This window comes from Acipenser ruthenus, chromosome 37 (genome assembly GCF_902713425.1).
Source record: "Acipenser ruthenus chromosome 37, fAciRut3.2 maternal haplotype, whole genome shotgun sequence".
NCBI lineage: Eukaryota > Metazoa > Chordata > Actinopteri > Acipenseriformes > Acipenseridae > Acipenser > Acipenser ruthenus.
This window is the reverse complement of record NC_081225.1, coordinates 7,085,635-7,107,979: the sequence shown is the minus strand read 5'-3', so window position 1 is coordinate 7,107,979 and position 22,345 is coordinate 7,085,635. Positions and strand designations below refer to the sequence as shown.

General features: G+C 38.6%; 1 protein-coding gene and 1 non-coding gene across 2 annotated transcripts in view; both read left to right on the top strand.

Annotated features, from left to right (window-relative positions):
* Positions 1–22,345, top strand: part of LOC131706758 (uncharacterized) — a 75,980-nt gene that overhangs the window by 40,852 nt on the left and 12,783 nt on the right. The gene's annotated exons all lie outside the window — the stretch shown is intronic.
* Positions 1,087–1,157, top strand: trnag-gcc (transfer RNA glycine (anticodon GCC)). The gene has a single exon. It is a non-coding gene; the product is annotated as a tRNA-Gly (tRNA).

Below are 22,345 nucleotides of genomic sequence, written 5' to 3'. Positions count from 1 at the left end.
CTGATCTACAATTGAATCTGGAGTCCTGAGAGCTACGCATTATACATGTATGTAGTGTGGAGTAGTGGTTAGGGCACTAGACTTTTGACTGAGGGTCCTGGGTTCAATAAAAACCCAACTGTATAAATGGGTACCAGAATTTGTATGTAAAATAACTGATTGTAAATTTGCTTTGGAAAAAAGCATCAGCCAAATAAATACATTTTTATTTTTATTATAAATAGGTGAAAGCGCCATAGTGTTATACCTTACGATAAATACCTACCTTTATTCATAAAACCAGCCAGAACACTCGGTTCCGAAGTTCCATTTGGGGTGAAAATGATGCAAGTAATAAAACCAAGTATAACAATACTACTGAAAAAACCTACCCAAACAACCTTTAAATACCTTTATTGATGTGTTAGAAGCAAATTTCAACTGTTTGACACAATGTTACAAGATTCATCACGGTTGTAATTAAACAGTTACTAAAACTGTAACTAAACAGTTACAATGTACATTTTTCTGTAGGTTCTTTCTGGCTTTAACAAAGTTGGGAGGTTACATTGTAACAATTAATCTTGATGAATCTTGTAACATTGTGTCAAACAGTTGAATTGAGTTCAAATTCTGGTACATATATTTGTTTATGTTTCTAATTAGCTAGTAAATAGGGCGTGACACTTTGGGAAATACCAAGTGCAGTCATCTCAGTTTTCCTCACACAATTCTGGCCAAATTACCACCGCTTGCTTTCCTAACATCATAGTAACAAAACATTAAAACCAATGCTATTTTGATTTCTTCCTGGAGCTCAACATGACAGTTAACGTTATCTCAAAACAAGCACATTGTCTCAGTAAAACTGAGAAACACGACAATATCCATCGCACATTACATAGGAGTAAAGAAAAACAAGCACACAAATAAATACAAAAAATGTATTTATTATTCAATTTGTAGTGATTTCAACACTGACACCTCGAAACTTGTGTTTTTCATGTGTTTTTATTCTTTATTTTTTAAATAATATTTATAATACTGTTTTGGGTGGGTGTGGCAAAGTGCAGAGTGGATACAAAACAGACAGACAATGATAAGCAAGCATTGGTGGTTCAGTGGTAGAATTCTCGCCTGCCACGCGGGAGGCCCGGGTTCGATTCCCGGCCAATGCAACCTGCTTTATTGTATTACTGGTACTGTAACACTTGAAATGTATTTGCTTACGATTGTAAGTCGCCCTGGATAAGGGTGTCTGCTAAGATATAAATAATAATAATAATAATAATAATAATAATAATAATTTCCAGGTGCAAGGGTGTTTATTGATTTAATTAACAATGTCCAGAGCCTTATAGTAGACACCTGCAAATAATAATGATGGAGTGATACAGCAGCGTGTATCATTCAGTATTTGTAAATCCCCGGGTTTGACCTGCAACCAAAAGTCCAGTTTTACACACCAACACTAAACACAAAACACAAACACAGTTCCTAGTGATAGTGAAATAAGTGCAAGTGGTGTATTACATTTCTCTGTGAAATGCAGGGGTGAAAGTGATGTCTGGGTTTTTGCTGGCTTCTGCTACAGCTCTGGATCGTGTTATAGGAAGTCTAGTTTAAAACAAACATACAGTTATAACAAACACTAACAGACAAAACAAACCGTTTTCAGGACGGTAACACAGGCTCTAACCATTTACCAAGGAACAGGTCATGTCAGCTATGACCCCTATTTATATCCTCGCTCATGACCCCTAGGTTAACAAGCGCATCCGCTCCTCCAGTCCTCAGATGCCACACCGTTTAACGTCTGGGTCATTGAGTTTGGATACTGTAGCTGCGCCCCTTTCCTAAATGACCAACTTCCACCTACCCTACAAAATAAATTGTTGTGCCATTTAGTTAAGGGTACTCTGTTCCCGTTACACAGTGCCCTCACAGGTCGAGAGGGAGATATCTGTCACAGTGGGTCATACAGCTACAACAAATTCTATAACTAACTGTAAAAGTGTAATTTTTCTTCACAACATATTTCTTTAGAATGTACCTGTAAGGATTATACATTTCTAGTAATGGTTGGGATGATGTACAACTTGACGTGATGTACGTGTGATGTACAAATCAAAGGGTTTCAGTTTAGCATAAATCTTGTCATGTTCTTGTACAACATGCCAAGCCTCGACAGCAATGCTGAAGTATTAAAAATGTGATGGGCTAAGGATATGAAACAACAGCATCTGCATGCTTACTAATGTCAAATTTGTTGATCACAGGGAAACGGTGGAATCAAATGTATGCATAAACAGGTCAAGTTAAGCCTCCAGCAATCAAAGATTTATCCTTCCATTCCAGGAAAATAAGAGTTTAATGAAAGTTTAATCTTGGCTGGTTGACAAGTGTGAGAGGTCATTTACTGTGGAGTTGCAAAGAATATGTGCATTTTAACTTCCTGTCTTCTGCATCCAAATCTAGTACTGCAGCTCTTTGTTCAAGCGATTAGGAGCTCTAGTCTCTGAACAGGTTAGGCATCCCACTACTACCAACAACTGTAAAAAAAGTTTCTTCTATAACCAAGCACAGTGGATCTCAATATATATATATGGTCTTCAGCTGAAGGTCATTGTCTATGTCACTAAGTCACTCTCAGCCAATCAAAATGCCAGATTTAAGAACATTCCAGTGCATCTTATCCAGTGATCACTACAATAGTGATCACTGGATGCAGTGAAAACTTGCAGAGAACGGAAAGCAAAAACACAGCCTTGTTTTTGATTGCATGCACATGACTGCAGGTACAGTAAGCCTTTGTCAGGCTGGAGAATCCAGGTGAGATTTCTAAGAAATGTCACCTGGCTGACAACAACCTTTTCAACTTTTTCTTCAAACCATTTTCTCTTTTCACACGTTCCAGGAGACAGATGTGACTTTTGAATCTGTAGATGGTCTTTGGAGGCCAAAGGTCTTTACTAGCCTACATAATAATCCACTTCGGTCTGTAATAGTGTACTCAGCTTTGCTTTGGGGATTTGGTGACATTTCTCTTTACTGCTCAGGAAAAGTCATTTAAAGGTACTCTATTATAAAGGTTTTCCTATTTTTTTCCACCTTCGTACATGTAAGACCAGTACAAGGAAGACACTTAATGTAAAGTGCTACCGGAAAGTATTTTATATAATGTATCACGACCCTCCCCTAATGTTTATGACTACCTCTTGGTTTTAAAAATATGTATTCTACTGCTCAGCTAACTTCTCAATATTTCAGAGTGGTTAACACAATGTTTTTAAGGGAATTGTATTTAAAAGCTAATAAGGGTTATACTCGTAGGTTACTGATAACATGGAAAAAGCACTTTGTGTTGTAAAATTAAGTGTTTTGAGTGGATTTTGTGTCTTGTAGCTAGTAAAACATTCAGGGGGAGATGTACTAAAGTGTTGCGGCTTTCACAATAGTCGTAAACCAGTTGCAAACAAGTCGGAAGTCTAGGGTGAAATACTAAACAAGCTCAATGCTGTTAGTGACTTTGTAGCGACGATGAATATGTAATTATGGGCGTTCCTGCATAAATTCGCAAAAATGGGATGGAGATAGTTCAAATATTATAATAAGATGTTCTAAAGCTACCAGCAATTCTGACACATACAATTGAATCAATTTGTTAAGAACTTTTGAAAGCATGTTTTAAACAGTCGCAATTAAAGGCAGTATGAAAAACACTATCCCCTAACCATAAGTGTTATATCAGCACAATGACTTATATATTTAAAATACATTTAACACTATAAATGTATGTTTGTGCCATTTTATTGTATTTTTAAAAAATCCGACACCTCCTTATTTTGGACTAACATGTCCAGTTTAGCGAGGAGCTACTGTATGATTATGAAAAGCTTTTTGGTAGAAACACATGTTTTATTTGGGGATAAAGTGGTTTGCAGTGTGCAGGTGCAGGAGTGATGCAGTGATTAATAACAGACAGACAACGATAATCCAGGTGCAATGGTGTTTTATTTATAATCCAAAGTCACTTGACAATGGTAAATAATAATGAATGGTAGTACACAAGGCTGTGTACTACACAGTTTAACCCAGGGGATGAGTCCCGAAACAATAAACACTAAATTTAATACACCCACGATATACAAACACGTTCACCAGTCGAAAGTGAGTGCTCATGGTGCAAATACAATTTATCGTGAAACAAGTGAAGTGTTGTCCGGGTTTTGTGCTGGCCAGTAGCGACAACTCCGGATCGTGTTCGCCGTCTAATAACAACAAACAAGTATAATTAGACACGACAAAACAAACACAACACTCATGACAGACAATACGGTTCTCCTTCTGGTTCAGTGTTAACCATAACAAAAGGAACAGATCACCTTTGTACGTCCCCTTATATACCATCAATCATGACGTCTTGGTTAACGATTGCAACTGCTCCTCCAATCCACGGCTGCCACAATGTTTCCCTTCCGGGTCGATGATTTAGTGTACTGTAGTGTACTGTAGATGGCCGGATTCTGCCTAACCCTGGGAGTTAATTGTCTGGCCATCCAGTCCAGGGCACTCTGTTCACTTTACACAGCGCTCTCACAGGTCGGGAGGATTTAATTAATTATTCAAAAAAATGCCGCTCGACTCTCGCAATGCTAGTATATTGCGGCTCTTTTCATTTACATATTTTCTCTTAGTACACACGAAAAAATGTATATTTTGTGAATTGCGGTATGTTTGCGCTGCGACTGGCCCATCTTACTACATATAACCGTTAATATTTATTATTATTATTATTATTATTATTATTATTATTATTATTATTATTGCAGAAGTATAATATAGGTTTGCCCAAATTTGTGGAACATAAATTACTGGGACATAAAACAATATTATCCATTTTGAAATTGAGAAAAACACATTTATGGAATACTGAAAAAAAACGAAATCATATTCAGTGAAATCATTCAAAGATTTAGCTTGTGCTTGAGATGGTGCACTCTCATGTGTATTTAGCCAGATTCTAAGTCCCCTCCCTTGAGTGTGTAACAAACCTTGTGAAGTTCGTTCCAGTCAATATTGAAGCATGGGTATACACAAATACAATTGTCAGCCAGCTAAGATGGAAGAGTTCACATTATCATCAAAAGCATGACTATGACCATAACACAATGAAATCTTGAAAAAGAAAATGTAAAACCATTTACTCTGAAATTATTTCAGAGATAAAGATACAACTTTCCAGAGAATATCGACCCCTAAGCCTACTTGTGAGACAGAGGCTTAGAATAATAATAAAAAATAGGATGGAAAGATTCAGGATTGAGAAAAATCAATGCCGTTATATGGTTTGCCCTGAACTCTGGCCAGCATCCAAGAAAAAAAAGGAAAGACTGGAAATGCCACAGACATTAATTACCCTTGTGTATAATCTTATCGTACCAGTCATTGTCAGAAACCTTGTACCACCAATACCTTTGAGGATTTCTTAGTTCTGTATTAAATGAATGGTCTGAAAAAAACACACAAAAAATCCAGAAAACATATGGATAGCTGGCAGAACTGAGAATCTGTAATGTTTCTATCCAAAGTAATAAAATTTTATTCATAAAAATGTTTCATGTATAATAATTATTTTTTAGAAATGTTATGAAAGGGGACTGGGGAGTTCTATCAGTCTCCTAGTTCCAGTAAAAAAAAACAACACACATTTTATTAGAGAATAAACACAGTTGACAGTTATCCTTCAGAGATCGGTTCTTGAGTTTCTGGATGTAAAAGAGGAAGGTGGCACGCCCACTGAACCTTCAGTTTTCCAGTTTTCCTGAGCTGTGTGGGGAATTGCTGCAGTGAGGGGAAAATGATTGGACATTCCAAATTGGGGAGAAAATTGGGGGTAAAATAATTAAGCGCACTATATTTAACATGTGTGTTGTATGAAACCACAAACTATGCTTGACTATATGTAGTTTGTAAGCAGTGAAATACATTTCACATGAATGATGGTGCCCCACAATCCTGCTAGTGAAGAGTGTTTATACTGGGGATCGCCAGGCTGCTAGGCCTAACTTTGCACCGCCACACCTCAGAAAATACACTTCACATACAATTATATCATTTTTGCAGAGTATTCCATGTGAAACTTTGCATAGCTTTACTGTCATCATTAAAAGAAGCTATAAAACATAGAATCAGTAGTCACATCAGTTTGGATTTCTCTGCTACAGAAAACTCAATCGAAAGCCACAGAGTGATTATGCCTTCAGGCTGCTCTTTCATTAAAATGTTTTTTTTTTTCCTGACAAACTAAGACATTATCTAACATATGTTACATATTTTTGATAAACCATGAGGCTAATCTTTTTTTAAAACTGCTATGATGAGGTGTAACAGAATATATATATATATATATATATATATATATATATATATATATATATATATATATTGTGAGGTTGCTGAAGACAGTTTACTGTCAAAAGTCATACACCATGGCAAGACTGAGCACAGCAACAAGACACAAGGTAGTTATACTGCATCAGCAAGGTCTCTCCCAGGCAGAAATTTCAAGGCAGACAGGGGTTTCCAGATGTGCTGTCCAAGCTCTTTTGAAGAAGCACAAAGAAACGGGCAACGCTGAGGACCGTAGACGCAGTGGTCGGCCAAGGAAACTTACTGCAGCAGATGAAAGACACATCATGCTTACTTCCCTTCGCAATCGGAAGATGTCCAGCAGTGCCATCAGCTCAGAATTGTCAGAAAACAGTGGGACCCTGGTACACCCATCTACTGTCCGGAGAAGTCTGGTCAGAAGTGGCCTTCATGGAAGACTTACGGCCAAAAAGCCATACCTCCGACGTGGAAACAAGGCCAAGCGACTCAACTATGCACAAAAACACAGGAACTGGGGTGCAGAAAAATGGCAGCAGGTGCTCTGGACTGATGAGTCAAAATTTGAAATATTTGGCTGTAGCAGAAGGCAGTTTGTTCGCCGAAGGGCTGGAGAGCGGTACACGAATGAGTGTCTGCAGGCAACAGTGAAGCATGGTGGAGGTTCCTTGCAAGTTTGGGGCTGCATTTCTGCAAATGAGGTTGGGGATTTGGTCAGAATTAATGGTCTCCTCAATGCTGAGAAGTACAGGCAGATACTTATCCATCATGCAGTACCATCAGGGAGGCATCTGATTGGCCCCAAATTTATTCTGCAGCATGACAACGACCCCAAACATACAGCGAAAGTCATTAAGAAATATCTTCAGCGTAAAGAAGAACAAAGAGTCCTTGAAGTGATGGTATGGCCCCCACAGAGCCCTGATCTCAACATCATCGAGTCTGTCTGGGATTACATGAAGAGAGAGAAGCAACTGAGGCTGCCTAAATCCACAGATGAACTGTGGTTAGTTCTCCAAGATGTTTGGGCCAACCTACCTGCCGAGTTCCTTCAAAAACTGTGTGCAAGTGTACATAGAAGAATTGATGCTGTTTTCAAGGCAAAGGGTGGTCACACCAAATATTGATTTGATGTAGATTTTTCTTCTGTTCACTCACTTTGCATTTTGTTAATTGATAAATATAAACTATTAACATGTCTATTTTTGAAAGCATTCTTGCTTTACAGCATTTTTTCACACCTGCCTAAAACTTTTGCACAGTACTGTATATATATATATATATATATATATATATATATATATATATATATATATATATATGTATATGTATATATATATATATATATATATATATATATATAGTGTGTGTGTGTGTGTGTCAGTTTAACCCCCTCAGGACCAAGCATTTTCAGTGGGATGCTGTAATGAAATGCCAGTACGGGGCACACTGTTCCTGTTATACCATATCCTCACAGGTTGGGGTTGACTCGGATTCATTCACTCTCTGTCACACTGATACATTTAGTTCATGAAATAGTATCTGCTTATACCCACTTGTTTCTTGATTTTCATAAATGTTGTAAAAATATATAAATACATACACATACACACACACACACACACATATATATATATATGTATATACATATATATATTAAAACACGAGACAGAGTAAATGTTCTAATATAACTAGGTCAAATACATCAGATTTACAGCATTTTTCCACGTCTTTCTTACAAGTTTCTCTGAAGCAGGTGATGTCTTTTTTCTCTGCGCTGCCAAAACTTTCTCCGCCCTTTAGACACTAAATGTCCCTCTCAGTGCCGTCACAGTGTTTCAAGCCTGTACTGCAAAATACGATGGCCCTGTAAGTCATCAAAACAAAGTGCTTTTTTATCGTGTTAACACGATCCCGGTCCTTAAAGGTTTAGAATGAGAAGACCTTTGTTCCCTGCAGTGTAATTATTTGACCACTTGATGTCACTAGTTTTTTCATATTCATTTTAAAAAATGTTTTTATTTTTCTTACTTAATTGTTTTTGCAGTAACAACAGTTTTCAATAAAAGGTTTTGAGAATCTAGCCAATGTTGTATTACTAGCACTAAAAGCCACAAGCAGGAACCTTATATTCTTGCCATACAAATGAAATAGATATATTATAGATCGGTTAGTAATTAATCTAGTCTCACTTCAACTCGGTTTTGTAAAACTATACCCTGTGGCTATTAAACAGAGGAAAAATCAATGGTTTCTACCTTACTTTGCACATCCATCATTTATTCTTTTTTAATGGTCACAGTCTTTCAATATACAGGATGTGTTATCAATTATTGTTAAAAATCAGTGCACTTGAGATTGAGTTATAAAGTGGTTGTCTGAAATCTTACCACCTTGAAGGCTGGTCTTATCTAATTGCAGATGCCAACTGCCCATCCCATGTCAAAGTAGATTAATATTGACTTGCCAGGGGTTTGATGACTTTCCTACCCCAACACCAAACCCCAAACCACTTCTGGTAACTAATCAGAACTTCAAATAAAAAAATCTGTAGGAAACATAACCCTGCCCACTTTGAGTGGTACAGATTCGAATGAGGATTCACTGTCAAATAATGTTAAAGGACTGCTGTGACAGAGATCGAATGACTCTTGGTGTTAGATCTCCCTCTCGACCTGTGAGGGCACGGTGCAAGAGGAACAGAGTACCCTTAATTAAATGGCACGACAATTTATTCCGTAGGGTAGGTGGAAGTCGGTCATTTAGGAAGGGGGCAGAGCTATGGCAAGCGGCGTGGCATCCGAGGACTGGAGGAGCGGATGCGCTCGTTAACCTCGGGGACATGGGCGAGGGTATAAATAGGGGGCATGGCTTGAGTGATCTGTTCCTTTGTAGATGGTTAAGCAAATAAACCTAGAAGGAGCCCGTGAACTTGAAACTAAGAAACCGTGAGTGTTCGCTGTATTCGTCTGTCTTGTAACACTGTCTGTTTTGTGTTGTTTGTCGTTTAAGAGTACTAGCACAATCCGGAGCTGTAGCCGTCGGCCAGCATTAACCCGGACTTCAGCACTCACTTCTTTCACTTCAGGACTGTCTTTTCACCACGAGCACCTAATTCACACACTGTAGAAACTGTGTCTGTGTTTGTGTTTTGTGTGGGTGAGGAAAAATGGGACTTTTTGGTTGCGGGTCAAACCCGTAGGATCTGTATAAACGGAGTGATACACGCCGCTGTACCACTTCCAACAGTATTATTATTTACAGGTTGTTGCCATAAGGCTCTGGACATTATAAACAATAATAAACACCCTTGCACCTGTACCATACGTTTCTGTGTGATTATTCCGCTCTGCACTGCACTCACCTGCACGTAGTTACCACTTTGCCACAACTGCCTGATGACATTCTGAGTGAAATGCATTTTTAAGATTAATCGAAGGACCAAGAGTATACAAGGAGAACTTGCCCCACACAATGACAAATCCAATCAGAGTGGCAGGTCCACATACAGGGGTGTGTGCTTTGGCAGATTAGCACTTTCAAGAAACACTTTTGAAAATAAATAATTAAATACGAGCGATGGCTTTAACATGTTATGTAGGCTGCTACTTTTTTTCTTGTTGTTTTTACATTTAATGTTGGGTCATTTGCTGCAATTAATTGTCATGAAACCAATTACCTAATTACAGGCCAATGACTCTCACTCATTGCAGAAATTAAATGCCATACATTTGTTATGAATGCAGATATTATTATTATTATTTGTTTATTTAGCAGACGCCTTTATCCAAGGCGACTTACAGAGACTAGGGTGTGTGAACTATGCATCAGCTGCAGAGTCACTTACAACTACGTCTCACCCGAAAGATGGAGCACAAGGAGGTTAAATGACTTGCTCAGGGTCACACAATGAGTCAGTGGCTGAGGTGGGATTTGAACCGGGGACCTCCTGGTTACAAGCCCTTTTCTTTAACCACTGGACCACATAGCCTCCTATAAATATTGTAAATACCACTTTAGATATCATCTAAAGTGGTATTTACAGTATTTCTCAACCGCTAACTCCCTTTTTTGGAAACTATGGCCAAAGATATCTAACGCATGACATCAGTTTTCAATTTCTTAAACTCATTTTCAGAATGTCTAATCCCTTTCTACTCTTTGTACATGAATAGCATATCCTTTTCACTGTTTTGCACAACTCTTAACACAAATGTCATCAGTGAATACAAGATTCACTTGAGAATGCTGTGCCTACAAATTGTTCACACATTGTTCGCAATTTAAGGAAATTAGTTCCATTTGTGTTAATTGTTTCAGCGACTGTGCAGACACAATAGCACAAAATACTTAATCGATCAATCAGCCCAAAGTCATCTATATAAGGAGATATAGAAAAACCACAGGGAAGGCAGAAGAAAATGGAAGCTCAGAGAGAAATAGTGAGAGGAAGGGGTGTGCGTGTGAGGGGAGGGAGAGGAGCGCAAGGTCGTCAAAGAAGTCATACCAGAACAACAAATGTTTCAAATGAAATCAGAGCCACAATTGTGGTCCATGTAATCAACCATGGCCTGAGCATGGCTGAAGCTGGCCGAAGAGTCCACCCAAATCTATCCAGATCGACAGTTTCATCTATCATGAGAATCTTTAGGATAGAAAATCGGTAAGTACTGTATCTCTACACAGCACAAACACTACAGCAATGTAATTGTGCACATATGCATGTATGCACTTCCTGTACTACAGCATACTGTACTGTACAATCCCTGTAATGTAATGGACATTGTTGTTCATGGACATTCTCCTCTAGGATTGAGAGAAGACCACACAGTGGGGTCCGAGGACACATGTTCACAGAACACCAGGAAACTGCCATTGGAAATATGGAGCGGGCAAATTGTTATCCGGCTGAGGGAAATCCGAGAGAGGATTATTGCTGACAATTATGTATTTGCTGATAGTCAGTATTGCCACAATAGATAGAGTACTGCAGAGAAATGCAGTAAGCATGAAACAAGTGTACATGGTGCCATATGACAGGAACAATGACAGGGTGAAGGATCTCTGGTGTCAGTATGCTCAGGTATGTAAATACATATGCTACGTATTTTCTTTACAGGCAATTTTTCCTCATTGTGTTGAGCACATTACGTACTATATGTATTGTAATGTAAACTTTCCTTCATCCTCAACACAGTATACTTTCATAGTGTATTGCACTACTGTAATACTGCACTTTCTATCTTTCTTCAGAGGATCATGGAGCTGGACTCAAGTGTGACTCCCCACCATTATGTAATTGTGGATGAGGCCGGATTCAATCTGGCAAAGACGAGATGACGCGGGAGAAACATAATAGGCCAACGGGCAACAGTGGAGGTCCCAGGACAAAGAGGTGGCAACATCACTTTGTGTGCAGCCATTGGACAAAGTGGGGTGATACATCATCATGCAGTCATTGGCTCATACAATGGGGACCGACTAATGAATTTCCTGGATGAACTTGCTAACAGGCTCTTGGGGGAAGAGGATGTGGTGGAGGGGCAACAACTTAGTGACTTTGTCATCATCTGGGACAACGTGAGCTTCCACCATGGCGCACACGTTCAAGAATGGTTCCAGGCCCAGCCACGTATGTCCGTGGTGTTCCTCCCACCACACTCTCCTTTCCTCAATGCTATTGAAGAATTTTTTTCAGCCTGGCGTTGGAAAGTTTATGATCGCCATCCCTATGACCAGGCCATACTCCTTGAAACCATGGATGCAGCCTGTGAAGACATCACTGCTGAGACCTGCCAAGCATGGATGTGACATACCAGGCATTATTTTCCACGTTGTCTGGCCAGAGAAAATATTTTGTGTGACGTGGATGAAAATTTGTGGCCTGACATAAATGTAGGAAGAGACATTGACAAATAGACCTTTTGTTGGTTTCATTTATTATTTTGATCTTTATGATTAAATGACTGCAAATGAATGCTTGTGTTTGATTAGATTATTTGAATGATGGAGAGAATTTTTATTTTGTTTTCTTGACCAAAGAGATATTTATGTTTGCATTAATTATTATGAAAGCATTATATGCTTATGTTGAATGTATTTGCAGTTTTGAATAAATAAGTACATTTTGCAAATGCATTTGCTATTTTGCAAACTGCAACAGATTTATGTGTCTTTTGTCAAATATTTCAAAAAGCAGCACCATAGTTTCAAAAATGCTTTCAAGCAGTCAAGAAATACTGTAAAACCTATAACTGCTTACTTACCTTTAAGTGCAATAGATACAAGTAATAAAATATTACAGTCTGAATGTGTAATATGAAAAAAAAAATGCATCTGGTCAGATTAGGTCTAGGAGGATATTGCAAGTCTGTACGATACTTAATTGAAACAGGTGGCATGAACTGCATTGCTTATTAAGAAAAGAAGTACATTTCTCAAAGCATGTGTTTGACAAATTACCTTGATTCGAGCAGACCAAATCACATGGCTTAGCATTTGCTTTCAGATGACAAGATACCTCCTTCAACAGCTGGTTATTCACCAATAGGAACTACTAAATTATGCTCTGGTCACGGTAAAGGTTCCAACCCAATAACACTCTCATAACTCTGCTTTTCTGTGATCAAATAATTTCAAAAGTATAACATGCACCCTGTGTAACATATGCACAACTGCATAGATTTGAGTATATATGGAATTTATCATAGACATTAACTAAACTCTATAGTGTTTACACCAGAAGTAATGACATGTTCATAATATTTCATTTATTATATTTGTATATCCAATGCTTTGTTTTCTCAATATTCTTTATTGTTGTTTCTGCTTAGATCATTTGCCAAGGCGTACAAACCATTCTGGCAACCACTGGGGATGCTTTGAAAAGACTCCTAAAATGTCTGATGGTTTGAAAGGGGTGTGCAGATGCAATCAGGTGATTTTGTGTAGAGATTTTCTGTTTACCAGCTGGAGTGCCAGAAAATTACTGCATGGACACGTGGTTGGATTGCTGCTACACCTTTGGGGTGACTTTAAACTGCAGCACATGAAACGATTAGGAAGCATCAACTTTGTATCTATTGTGTTGTCATAGAAAAATGTGCATATCCCAAACTGAAGTATAAAATACAAGCTGCCAAATTGGAGATATATTATCTTAACCCTGATATGTGGGAAAGAGTGCCCTACACCTCCCCGCCACCAGTCTGAGCTTCAGCTACAGCCTTTCTAGCTTACAGGACCCTAAATATATACCCCTTGGAAATGCCATTCTTCAGGTCCAGCTTAACTCATCAGGTTCCCAAAATAGCCCATGTATTTATCCATATAGTGAGCCACAAATACGGTCTCATCCCGCAACTCTAAGGGATACCCCCCAACGGAAATCCTGGCATCACTGCCAATTGTCCCAATTAAGGTGTCCCCCCTCAGGTGGTTGAAACAGTCCCCAGGCTCAGTCATCTGGGTGTTGATGACACACTACAATATCTAACCTCACAATTCCTCACAAAATGGCCCTCTTAAATTGCAAGAAAAGGCCTATGATCAGACTATTGGATTATTATTTTGATTTCCATTATGGGCCAGCAGTGTGGAGTAGTGGTTAGGGCTCTGGACTCTTGACCGGAGGGTTGTGGGTTCAATCCCAGGTGGGGGACACTGCTGCTGTACCCTTGAGCAAGGTACTTTACCTAGATTGCTCCAGTAAAAACCCAACTGTATAAATGGGTAATTGTATGTAAAAATAATGTGATATCTGTATAATGTGAAATAATGTATAATGTGATATCTTGTAACAATTGTAAGTAGCCCTGGATAAGGGCGTCTGCTAAGAAATAAATAATAATAATAATAATAATAATAATAATAATAATAATAATAATGAGAGTAGGTGTTAAAACTTCATGTTGATTTTGGACTCAGCTCTCGCCAAGATAAGCACCAACTAAGACGTAGCTTCTTTTACTGTAAACTAATGTGATCCATCTCTGTTTCCTTCCATCTGATGATGTAAATATCCTTCTGCCAGATGTTGATGGCTGAAGTGTAATGCTGGCTCCAGGGATCAGCCTATTTTGCCTCCCTGGCGCATCAGTACACACAATGGCTGCAATGCTGGCTCCAGGGATCAACCACAGTGCGGCCTCCCTAAAGCATCAGCATGACATCTGTCTGGACTGTGCTGAGTAGGGTACTTCTCTGGGGTCTTCAAGTAGGCACATTCCATCCTTGGTGTTTCGTCGACTAGGCCACGACACCTTAAGAGGGCTTGACAGTGATTCTGGCGTCCCAGCATAAGCCTCCTCCGTCCCCCACTCAGCTAAGCCCAGCTTACTTACATCAACATATTTTTTTTTTTATTTCTACTGTGCTTGGGGTCCCCAACCAGAATCTTTTCGTCTCAACCAGAGCCAGTTGCTGCTCCTCTCTGCTGCTTCAGATAAGTTCTTCACTATGCATCACAACTCTTGACCACTGAATCCGATGTCTCTGAGAAACTGGGTTGTGGAGTGTGCCACAAATCCTCGACAACCCACCTCCACTGGGTAAACCTGGAGTCTCCATCCTCACTGTTCTGCTTCAGCAGCTAGTTGAGCGTACCGAAGTTTCTTCCTTTCATACGCCTCATCCACAGCACCCTCCCATGGCACTGTTAAATCTACCAGGTGAACAAGACATGCTGATCCAGACCACAAGACAATATCAGGTCGAGAAATAAACTTTAGTTTAGTCACACACTCGGTAGGCACATTATTTTCCATTCGCATCAGTACATTCCATAACCTAACGGTGAATATTTTTTTTACAGTTTACTATTATTATTTAACTTCTTCAAATAATTACTCCTCTCCTGTAACTTTTGTCTTTCCTTAAGGTTGCTGTTTAAATCCTTGCTGTTCACCCTGGTCCACTTCTGACATGGAAAGTGATTTGAATGTATTTATGCGTGCCCTCACAAAGTGGGGTGTAGCCCCCTCAATTTTTTGTTCTGCCCCCCCTTCCACCTCATCATGGAAAGTCTGGCGCCCCCGCCGCTGATTGACGGGCAATCAACTGTCAGAATTTTAGACAAAAAGAAAGGAAATTCATTTTAATTTAATAGTTCTAAAAAAATTTAAATTAATAGCATGTAGTTTTAATGTCCTACATGGAGCCGGATCCTTCAAATCCATTGTGTCCTACATGGACCTTGATCCTTCAGATCTATTATGTATATATTTTATTGGTATTTGTATTATTAAATGGCAATCAGAAATCGTATCATTGTAAGTGGTTACCCCCAAGATACACACATCATGGACATTGTCTTATCTGGCCCTCCAGTGAATGTAATTGAATACCCCTGATGTGAATACACAGTAATTAGAGACACTTACTTTAAAGTGTTGTCCACAATACACACAAAAACACCATAGCACTATTATGTCATGCTGTCAGAGTTTAAATACTGTAAGCAGTTGAGAATGAGTCTCCTTGTGGCCAAAACAGGAGTTCAAAGCCAACAAAATCCAAAAGAACCAAATCATGTTCTATGTTATTTTCCAGTTTTCAGCAGTGAAACGGTTAATGAAATAACATCGCACTGGTAGTACCATGAAAAATGTTGAAAGGTTGCACCTATGCAAGCATTGCAAGATTTATGACGTGTACACTTTATAAAATGAAGTAGTTTATCTTGGGACCAACACCATGAAAAGCAGAAATGTGTGACCATTTTTCTTGCTTCTCAACCAAGAAGTAAACAAGTATTTTCATTTTGTATTCATACTCCAAATATTATCAAGAATAAAAAATATATATATTCCCATAAAGAGTATATTAGTACATATATGGAATAGCACAGTTATCCTAACTAATACATTCCTCTGAAGTTCACTTTATATATCAGTTTCTGTTTTATCACATCCTGGCAATCTCCTCCTGGATGTAAAAAAATACATCAGTAGGAATACATCATTGAACAAATGTGGTATTTCTTTAATCCACTGGGGAAGAACGTTGCAGGGGGACAGATTAATGGTTACACTTCGGTCTAACAGCTGTACTTAGAGAGAAGCCACATTTGAGAGTTCTATAGAGCGCTATACTAACTTTTATAAAGTCCCTAGGATGTAATGGCTGAAACAGAAAATGAAATACAAAGGGATTAAACAACAAGCAGATTTAAGATAACTGTTATATCAGAGCTGTACTAAGTTTATCTTTAATTTTCTTATTTTTTAATATTTGTTAATGAACTTTAGGATCCCACTTGGAATGCAATTCTAGCTTTGATGAGGGGCAAAAAAAAAATGAAATTACACCTCATTCTGTAGCTCAAAAAATGGTGACCCTCCCTTCTTTTTGAACATTTGAAGTTCAAGCATTTGTTTCAATCAGCTATTATGTTTAGTTTTAAAAATGAATGGACCTATAATCCTTAGGATATATATCTATATGGACAGTGTAGGTGTAATATGCTTCACAGGATTATTTTGAAGCCCAATTATCTGAGAGGAGTAAACAACTTAGTTGCAGAAAGCTGAGCAGTTTCTCTCAAGTACATTTGCTGGAAACTACTGCAAATGTGTCCACATTTGTGAATGGTAAACGGTTAGGTTAACTACAAGTGAAACTCTGAAAGTTAAAAACAAAACTTAATTGACTTTTCTAATGTGCAATGACTGTCACACATTGACATCACCTTTCCCAAACACCAGCACCATGGCAACTCTCAAGTGCCTGTATTTATAGTAGGCTCAGTTACCAATGAACATTAATTAACCCAGCTGGACTGCAATCTTCCTTAGTTAATCCCCAAATACTTGCAGATGCATGGAGATAGGGAAACACTCAAAACAACCTAATCCGTTGTAGTAAACAATTAAATAATTATAAACACACACACACACTGCACACAAGTAACGTTTTAAACTTCAATGCTGCATAATCATGCACCCACAAAGCACAGATTGAACAGATTGATTCATTGGTTATTATTTCTAGAAGATAAGCAGGATAAATCCTTTAATACCCAAATCAGTATCTTCCTAATGCGTCATTATCATCACATGTGGAAAACGTGATCGTTAATGGAGTGGACAATAATCCCACGGTTTCCATGCTTGTGGAAAAGGTATACGATGGAACATAACTGTTACAGGGACACCCTGCCATTATTAACAGTGAATGGTGAGGTAAACCAAGCCACTCTTATTGATCTGTATGGAAAAGTATCTTTTACACCATGTTTCCCATCTATGGCTGTCTTTGTAAGGTTGTATGGTTACAGATTGATATATTTGCCTACAGATTAACACGGCTTTGAAGTACAGGCTATTTAAAATGCTCCAATGACACAAGGGCTCTTGAAACGCAACATTTAACTTGCTATCTCTGAATCATGTTAAGTGATCCTCACTTCCAGTCCAAGTCCAATTAGTTAACATATTATTTAATTAAGGCTGCTAAGGGGTGATTAAGTAATTTAGGCTGTGTAGGGAGGAACACTGGGTTTACCTATACTATACCACATGTACGGATTCTATGCCAAAGCATAGGCAACATCTATATGTTCTTCCACATTAAAAAGATTATACAATCATTTGATGTTTTAATTGATCATTTTCCAAATCAACTTAGAACTGTGGTTTTGTCAAAAAGAACTGTGGATTCGACAGAAGATTGTCACTGCATCCACAGTAGTTAATTGCTAGTTTTCCTCTGTGTAAGTCGATCACTTTGAAAGCCAATATAGTATTCATGTATACGTGTTTATATAACACTTCTTACAAACCCAAAGTATTGGAATGGAAACAACCCTAACGCCATCCAAAAACATAAACAGTTTCACCAACTGTAGTGTATCCCTGTGACAAGATGGTTTTGTGGTGACATCAGACCCAGAAGAAGTAGCACACACAGACAGTACTGCAGGGTGTGAAAGGGCTGCTTGTGCATTTTATTAATAAATAAAAAGGTTGAACAAAACACAACACTTCACATAAACAAAAAAAAAGCATGGTGGCCAAAACAAAACAGACACTAAACAAACACTTACCAACCCCTAAATAAAAGTATCGTGCTGATGTCAAGCCAGCACGAGTAGCAATTCTTATTTTCGTTTCAGTTTCTCTTTCACTCACGTTCTTTCTCCCTGAACACACCAACCATGTTCAGCCAAAGCTGCAGGTTTTTATATTGTGGCAGAGGGATTAAATGGCTATTACTTACCTAGTTTATCCCTCTGCCACAGAGTTCCTCATATGTGTGATCAACAGCCAGTTTGTCAATAATCACCACGCTTCTCACAATTTAATCCGGATGGGGCATTTTAACTCCATCCAGGCTGTCAAACAATAACAATAAAACTACATGTTTTTACGCACAAACAATACATAATAATAATAATAATAATAATAATAATAATAATAATAATGAATACAAATACAAAATAATACATATGCACACAGTAAGCCACATATTGGTCAATAGCTGAAATCTGTCTTGCAGCACTCCTCTGGCAGGAACCTAACAGGGAGCAGAAGAATACTGGTTTTGTTCAACGAGGAAACAAAGTGTTCTGTTTTCGGCAACTGGGGGAAAGAAATTACCTAAAGGTGTTATTTGACCCTGCCAGCTGGACATACAGAATTGGGTTATACATTAAGGGCCTCATTCACTAAACCAGAATGACTGCATGGCAGGGGAAAGCCACACCGACGCAAACATGAAGCAGGGGTTGCTCTATTCACTAAGCTAATTATATACACAAATAAAGCAAGCTAAACTATTCATTTGCAAGTTGTCACATTGCGCGGAATTCAGCACGTGGAATTATGCACCAGGTTTACACACACTTTATTATAGTATATAAGGGCGCTTGAAAGAAAGTGTAAGTACGGTTCTGAGTTTGTCACAATGAGTGTGGGGGGAGAGGGGGTGTCTTGCTTGCCCCAAAGACTCACCGCGCCCTGCGAGACAGTCAAAGTGGAGAAAGTAATTATTAATGAAACATTTATGTTTAACTCTGCAAATCAAATAAATATTTGTTTGTTCAACTTGATCTCCCTCTGATTTATTTTGTAAGATTAATCAAAAGTTAGTGAAGCACTCGCTAACTTTTTTTTAGTCAATTAAAAGTTAATTATTTACATTTCAAAAAGTGTTTGGCGAAACGTCACTTTTTTAATGTTAAAAGTGATGTTGTTTGATTGCTTGTATTTATGACTGCACCTCAACTCTCACACTATTGGACCTTTACAGTTCCCATAATTTTCTTTTGTATATTTTAAATCTATTTTAAGCATACCCAACTTAAATAGCAAATATACATGGTGAGTATATGAATATATTAACACAGCAGAATTGTTGCATAGGGCAAGAAGCCAACCAGGGGCCCGTTTCACAAAAGCGATTTGTGTTAATTTGTAATCGCAAGCACCTTAAAAAATTGGGTTTCATAAAACTTTCGCAGGGCTGCGACATCACCGATTTTCACCAGAAACCTGCGACTGCCAGACAGCAATTTTCTGCCAAGTAGCAATTTTCATTGCAGATCCTTTAACATTATTCATTATATTTAAATGACTCGAACACTGTACTTTTTCCAAGCACTAGTTAGTGAATACAGTAGGTGTACAAAGCACGCAGCAAAGGAGCTTACTGCGTGCAAAACACATTACTGCTGTTTAGTGAATGAGGCCCTTAGTGTCTCTAATTACTATGTATTTATACATGTGTACTTAAATATAATTACAATGTTATTATGCATAGTTGCAATGTACTTAATGTGTACATTTTTTTTGCATGATATACTCTAACCCTAACTCTAACCGTAACCCTATTCTTAATATCTTTACTGATACTATTGTGTAATGTTAAGTACATTGTAACTATGCATAATAACATTGTAATTACCTATAAGTACACATATATTTACCAAGAAACGACTATGTAAATACATAGTAATTAGAGACACGTAATGTAAAGCGTTACCCAGAATTGATAGAAACCAGTTCTTTATATTGACCAAATAATAAAAAAAGCATTGTTGTTGCTCTAGCACCATGTTGAAATTGTTCACAGTTCCTGGATTTGCCCCAGTGATGTGTTTTTATTCTTGTATGCTTGAAGATTTATTCTCAAAAGTATAAGAAATAAGAATCACAATTCACCTTTAACCACCCAGCTCAGAATGAAAAGCAGAAAAATGTTCATTGTAGCAGAAATGAAAAGCAACACAAAATGCCAAACTTTGAAAAATGATGGGAGATTTTCAAAACTGGAGCTCAGATGTTGTGTGGAACCATCAAAGGACCACACAAAAAACAACCTATAATTAGCCCTTCTTTGCAATGCAAATTATTCTTTGGCTACACTTTACATTTACATGACTGGAATTCCAGAGTTATTATTCTTTTTTTAAACAAAATAGTTCTATAAATCTTACCTGTTTTACACTTCTATAGACTACAAAATTGTGCACTTTTGAAAGAAACACGTGTTTAATATTATCATTTTAAAACATGATATCTGGTACTACATTAGGATACATTTGAGAAGACTAGAAGCTGCTCCGACTAACAGGAAACACCTACTCCTTGGGAGATTGGCACGGCTGACTTTCGAGACAGAGCCACGCGGGGTGACAGGAATTCTAACAGAAAAAATAAAATTAACATGCAAAGGGACTAGAGAGGAACACTGGCATAGATGAAAGCAAGTTGTTAGTAAGAAATACAGGGTTTCTCCCTGGCTCAGGGATAGCATGTATGCTGGCCCCAGGGGAAAGAAGTGATAGAAAACAGAGATTTCAGAAAAGTGCAGGCTTGCCCCCTGGCTCAGGGAGACCCGCCTTCTCGGAGAGACTGAACTGATCAGCCTCCAAGGCTGAGGAGAATGTATGCCCCCAGGGGGAACCTTGAGTGATAGAGAGATTGAGAAGATAGATTTGGCCGGGTGCCCCCTCTGGCTCTCAGAGAACCTTCCTCTCGGAGGTCAAGGCCATCTAGGCTGGACCTAAGATTGGGGAGTGATCATCACTTGCCCCCAAAATAGGACCCCCAGCTCCCTGCTTCTGTAATAGAATTAGTGACAATCAGTCCCGGCGGAGAGATGGCCCCCAATCCGGGCATACTAGCAATAATGTAATAAATATTAGGAAGTGAAGAATGAATGCAAGATTCCACAGCGAAGAAAGACAAGTGCCCCATTTGTTTGATAAGGAGCTGGTTAACATTAACTTTAGCCTCTGAGGTTGCCACACCTATACCAAAGGAATGAGGTGAATAGAATTAAGGGGCAGACTAGCTGTAGAAATGTGAGAGGAAAGATGAGTAGAAAACCAATTTTTGTTATGATATCATAGATAGCATTGAGGAACAGAAGATCAGAAGGTTTGGAGGAGTTGTGGCAGGAAAGATAGCGAGATAGAGAGGAATAAAGACAAAGAGGAGAGTTGAGATCACAGAGGAACATGAATTGACCCTGGCGTAGCTGGTCTGTTTTGGAGATATGAAGAAAGGAGATAATGTGAATCAGGGACTAGAGTTAGGTCACAGGAAAGAAGGCCCAGGGACGGAAAACAGGCGGGGACAGCGAATTCAGAAACAACAGAGAAAACCAAAGAAGGCAGACAGACAAAGGGATTCCTTAACTAAATCATCGAAAGAAGAAAAACATCCTCGACGGAGGATTGCAAGTAGATGCAAGAGAATATCAGTAGTGGTGGGGAAATGGGAAGGCAGAGGAGTAGGGCCACCCCCTTAAGGAGAAGGCGGAGAGCAGGGATATATGCGAGACGATACTGGTAGTGAATGCCAGCTAGATAAGATTTTAAAGTTCCCAAGGAGAGGTGCAGCTTGTCTTTTGCATGAACGAGATAGGGTGAAGGGGATATTCGATTTTGCTTGCAGAAGGTCATGAAGGTGAACCAGCCAGTTGCATAGGAGGATCGGGCAGATGGAACAAGGGTAGCGGCCTGTGGCAATGT